Raw genomic sequence first — 6,000 nt, 5'->3', positions numbered from 1 at the left:
AAATTGCTAAGATGGGCTGGGAGGCAAACGCGGAACACAAAAGGGGGGAGGGAGTGCGTTTTGGACACAAGGCATGAACTTGGGAGAGAGGAAGGGAGGGAAAGAGATGCTGAGTTGGGGGATGGAATGGGTTTTTGGACACAGAAGGCATGGACTTGGGAGAGAGGAATGGAGGGAAAGAGATGCTGAGGTAGGGGAGGGAATGCGTTTTTGGACACAGAAGGCATGGACTTGGGAGAGAGGAAGGGAGGGAAAGAGATGCTGAGGTGGGGGAGGGAATGTGATTTTGGACATAGAAGGCATGGACTTGGGAGAGAGGAAGGGAGGGAAAGAGATGGTTGTGTACACGGGGAATAGAAGAAAGGAGAATTTTTGGTCATAGGGAGGGAGTGAGGTACAGACAGTGGCATACCAAGGTGGGGGTGGGGTGGGGTGCGTGCGCTGAAGGAAAGTGGAGAGAGAGTGGGCTGAGGACGCTGAAGGGAAATGGGGAAGAGAGAGTGGGGAGAAGACGCTGATTTATAAATTGACAATTGTACAGAATATTGTTTCTTTTTATACTTTAATATAAACAATTCAAGGCTTGTGTGGATGGAATCAGGTGGTTTGCGGGGATGGGGACCGAGCTTATGGGGATTAGTCCAATAAAATGGTATTTTTTTATTTCTCATTATTTGTTTTATTTTTATTTGTTAATTTGTAAAGTGGTGATTGTTATGTATCAGTTTTTTCAAATTTATATCTACTTTCTTTATATTTTGCACTGTATTAGAGGACATGTGTTACTGATTTTGTGGTGTTGCATTGTATCCAGGGTCTGGTTTCTTGGCAGTTCAGTTTAACTTTTGTCTACAAATTTCTATTTTTAGTTTGTGATTATTCCATATTGGGCGAGGGTGTATCTCTGTTCTGTGTGTATGAAAAGAACATAGTTTTCAGTTGGCATTGACTGTGCGGGATCTGGCTTGTTTAGTTTTACAATGTATGTGTTGGTGTTCTAGTGCTCACTGCAGTGTTTAAGATGCTGCCTTTTCCTAGGTACACTCTTGTTGTGCGATATGTGGATTGTTACTAAAAATCATATTTTTCATATAGATGGGGGGGTGTCAAAAAATGATGGGCCCCGGGTGCCACATACCTAAGCCACTGCCTAAGTCACAACGTATAAGTTCTGTATAAGAAGACTCGTTGAACTTTCAATTATCGCTGCAGGACAACTAAGTTTAGGTCGGCCCACATCCCACCTAATTCCTGCCCTAACCACTCCTTCATAAACAACCCTTTTCACTCTGGGCGTAGAGTAGCACTAAAAAGGCCTAAGCTGTTTTTAGATACGTCTAAAACCCGTTTCGATTATCGGCACTTGAACGACCTATCTTTTTGATTGCCCAAGTGCTGATTTAGGCAGGTTTTTAGACATAATTCTGTTTCGATTATGTACCTCATAGTGTTCTATATGCGAAGTAGGCTATTTTACTGGTCCCCCTTTCTAAGAGCGGCCGCTGAAAAGTTATCAGCCCAACCAAGAAGAAAATGATGTGGATCCATGAAATTTACGTTGTTCCATACTTTTCTTGACACTTTTCATTTCAATGATATGAAATGAGACGAAAAGTGTTGAATGACTTGTAAGTTTCATGGCTCCACATCATTCACTTCTTGGTTGGGCTGATAACTTTTTAGCATCCCCTTGTATTGTGATGTCATAATGCCTCATTCCACCAGTGCCTAAGAGCCAACCTCATCGATGATGTCACAATGGCTTGGTGCCCCTATGCATTTGCCTCATTGAAACGAAAAGTGTCATGAAAAGTGTGGAATAACTTGTAAGTTTCATGGCTCCACATCATTCCGTGCCCCCCCCCCCACTCCTTCCTGTCCCTAGTACTATATGGTCTAGCCCCTAAATACATAATTGACCTTTTCTCCTTCTCAGCCAACAGACATAAGAGAAGTTCACATTTGAACTTCGTTTCCCCTCCAGTCAGAGGATGTAAACTCAAAAGACACCATCAACACTTTTTCTCACATCAGGCAGCATTATGGGGTAAAGATCTAGAACAATTGCTGACGCCTACTACTTATGGGGAATTCAGGAAACAACTCTTTCTCTTCAATAACTGATCCCTTGAGCTGTTAATCACTAGCTTCCACCCTGTTAAGTTCAATCTATTTGTACCTTCTTTTAATCTTTGTAAACCGCATAGAACTTCACGGTCCTGCGGTATATAAACTGTTATTATTATTACTCCATACTTGGGCTCTTCCTCTTCTCGTACCTCTAAATCTTCACCAGCGCGAGTGGCTCCTCATGCCAGCGTTAGATTTCCTTCTGACGTCTCTTCCTGGCCCGATTCAAAGGGGAACTAGGCTGGCGCAAAGAACAGGCAAAAGTTGCTCGCACTAGCGAAGGTCTACAGAGGTACAGGGGGGGAGGGACAGATGTCACGAGCGTGGTGTGGCAGGGCGGAGAGGTGCTAGCATCCCCACTGACATGGTGCCCGGGCCGGTCTGCCCCCCGCTCCCCCTTCTATGCCACTGCCTGTTACTTAGTGTGTGTGTCACATGCCCTCTGAACTGTTCATTCCTGCCATTTCACACTGTCTCAGTGAGTGTCTGACTGTCACAGTTTTGCAATTTCTGCTCCTCAGAAATTTTTAAGGCAGGTCTGTCGACATGTTTAGCATTAGGAGTCAAACCTAATGTAATGTAACCCAGTGGTATATAATACAAATACAAAAATAATAGCGAAATACCACTATATCAAACAATACACATCAGTATTATCCTCGGCCTCAGAAATGGAGCCTACGCACAGCAATGCAGTCACAAACTGAGACAATCCGCGTAGAAAAAACTCCTGCTCCAATCATTGGCCTTAGAAACTCTTTTTTAAATGCTATTCTGTAATGTACCACTCAATATTTAAGATGTGGTTTTTAAATACTCATTCAACAAATCTGTATCCAATACTGTGTGTAATATCAAAATTTGAAAAACTCGACCACAAAAACTTATCTTATTTGTTTAGTAGTCTTCATAGTGAAATCTCAATTCATGTCCATTCGCCAACGCGGCCAGCGCTGACGTGGAGGGGGTGGGCGGAGCCTTCTCTTGCCGCTACCCACTCCTTTCCGCCGCTGGATGGAATTTCTGGCTCCTGGCTCCTCTTCTCTCCCTCCGCCTGAATTGCCTCTCTTTGCCACTTCCAAGCAGCCCGCAGTAGCCTGGCGCCGCGGCTCAATTCCTTTTAAGGGGGGAGTCTGGGCGCTGATGCAGAGGGGGTGGGTGGAGCCTTCTCTCACCGCTATCTGCTCCTTTCTGCCGCTGGATGGAACTTCTGGCTCCTCTTCTCTCCTTCCGCCTGATTCGCCTCTCTTCGCCGCTTCCACGTAGCCCGCAGTAGCCTGGCGCCACAGCTCCCTTCCTTTTAAGGGGGGATTCCGGGCGCTGACGCGGAGGGGATGGGCGGAGCCTTCTCTCGCCGCTACCCGCTCCTTTCCACCACTGGATGGAACTTCTGGCTCCTGGCTCATCTTCTCTCCCTCTTCCTGATTCGCCTCTCTTCGCCACTTCCACGTGGCCCGCAATAATCTGGCGCCGCGGCTCCCTTCCTTTTAAGGGGGAGTCCGGGCCCTGATGCGGCGATTACGCGGAGGGGGTGGGCAGAGCCTTCTCTCGCCGCTACCGCTCCTTTCCACCACTGAATGGAACTTCTGGCTCCTGGCTCCTCTTCTCTCCCTCCGCCTGATTCGCCTCTCTCTTCACCGCTTCTACGCTCCCCCTTTTAAATCCAGCCTGATCATCTTTCACCAACTGAGGGACATATAGTTGCAATCTATTTTACAAAATTTTTATGATATCAGTCGATATGAGCCATAGTTCATTGGATCTTTGCCTGGTTTCAAAATCAGAGAAATATCGAGTCGAAGAACAAAAACAGAAACTGCAGTAGTGATGTACAGGACGCCAAGTCTTTAATAAACAATCGTAAAAATGAGAACATAAACAGTTTAAGAACATAAGAAGGTGCCTCCGCTGGGACAGACCAGAGGTCCATCCTGCCCAGCGGTCCGCCCACGCGGCGGCCCATCAGGCCTATCGCCTGAACAGTGGTCCCAGACTAATTTTGTAACTTACCTCTAATCGTCTAATCCTATTCTTATAACCTATCTCTACTCCTATCTGTACCCCTCAATCCCTTTGTCCTCTAGGTACCTATCCAAACCTTCTTTGAAGCCCTGTAGCGTGCTCCTGCTTATCACTTCTTCTGGTAGCGCGTTCCATGTATCCACCATCCTCTGTGTGAAAAAGAACTTCCTGGCGTTTGTTCTAAACCTATCCCCTTTCAATTTCTCCGAGTGCCCCCTTGTACTTGTAGTTCCCCATAATTTGTTTCCAAAAGGACTGGTAAGACCGGACCCGACATGGTCCGTGTATCGAAGAAACACTGCTTCCTTAGGGCTCCTAACATGTATCAAAACAAAAGAATCTGATGGATAACAACTGAATGAAAACTGGAAACAGCAGTGGATAGCTGTTAATGCTCTTACACAATGCAGGGCAAAAAAGTATCGGGTCCGGTCATATCACTCCCTTTGGAAACAAACTGTTTTATGTTCTCATTTTCAGGGTTGTTTATTAAAGACTTGGCGTCCTGTGCATCCTGTACAGTTTCTGTTTGTTCTTTGGCTCTATTTCACTGCAGTTTTGTTGGATTTTCTGTTTGTTGTTGCTTCAGAGACTCGACTCATGCACATTTATATTATGTAGATATTTAAACGACTCTATCATATCTCCCCTCTCCTGTCTCTTTTATTTGAAAGGAAACTCTGCAATGAGAGGGCATAGGATGAAGTTAAGAGGTGTTAGGCTCCGGATTAATCTGAGGACGTACTTTTTTACGGAAAAGGGAGGTAGATGCGTGGAACAGTCTCCTGGAAGAGGTGGTGGAATCAGAGACTGTGTCTGAATTCAAGAAGGCCTGGGATAGGCATGTGGAATCTCTCAGAGAGAGAGAAAGAAATAATGGTTACTGTGGATGGGCAGCTCTATGACCTCACAATGCAGGTGCACAGAGCCTTAGCCTATAGGAAGAAGAGATGCAAATGTTTAGAACCTTAGCCAATAGGGAGAGGATGAGATAATGGTTACTGTGGATGGGCAGACTAAATGGACCATTTGGCCTTTATCTGCCATCATGTTTTTATGTTTCTATGTAAATCTACCTGAACCAGAAATGGTTTTCAAGGGTGATGAGACAGAGGAACCTTGGAAGACCACTCAATAGTCGATCAGTAGCATTAAGATCCTAGGGGTTATTTTTGATCATAAACTAACTTATCACGACCACATTAGTAGTATTGTCAAATCAACTTTCTTCAAACTGCATCAAATTCGTTCAGTTTCAAAATTCTTATGTCCCAAGTCACTTAACACATTAATTCACTCACTGATAATCTCAAAAATCGATTATTGTAATGCTCTATTTAAGGGAACAGCCCAGAAAGAAACCAGACATTTACAGATTATCCAAAAACGCTTCAATTAAGCTCATAATGAAAGCTAAGAAATTCAACCATGTGACACCTCTCCTTAAGAAAGCGCATTGGCTTCCAGTTATGCGGTGAGCTACCGCATAACATATATAAAATAAGTCTGCTAACTCTCAAATCTCTTCTTTATAAAACTCCCGCCTTCTTTATAAAACTTCCCCACACTCCAACAAGATTACTTAGGTCAAACGACCAACATTTATTAATTGTTCCCTCTCTCAAAAACATTAACACACAGCGGCAATTCATCTTTTCTGTCACAGCCCCCCAAACATGGAATTCCCTCCCTATTCATTTAAGGGAAGAACACAACCTAGACAGATTCAAGAGCAAGTTAAAATGTTTCCTTTTTAAAGATGCATTTGACTGCTAGAAAGCTAGATTATGAGCCTCAATGGAATCCTATTTCCCAACTTAATTGAACCCCACCGCTCTCACCCTTCCT

The sequence above is a fragment of the Geotrypetes seraphini genome, chromosome 13 (genome assembly GCF_902459505.1).
Source record: "Geotrypetes seraphini chromosome 13, aGeoSer1.1, whole genome shotgun sequence".
In the NCBI taxonomy this organism is placed as follows: Eukaryota; Metazoa; Chordata; class Amphibia; order Gymnophiona; family Dermophiidae; genus Geotrypetes; species Geotrypetes seraphini.
Note: the sequence above shows the minus strand (reverse complement) of the source record.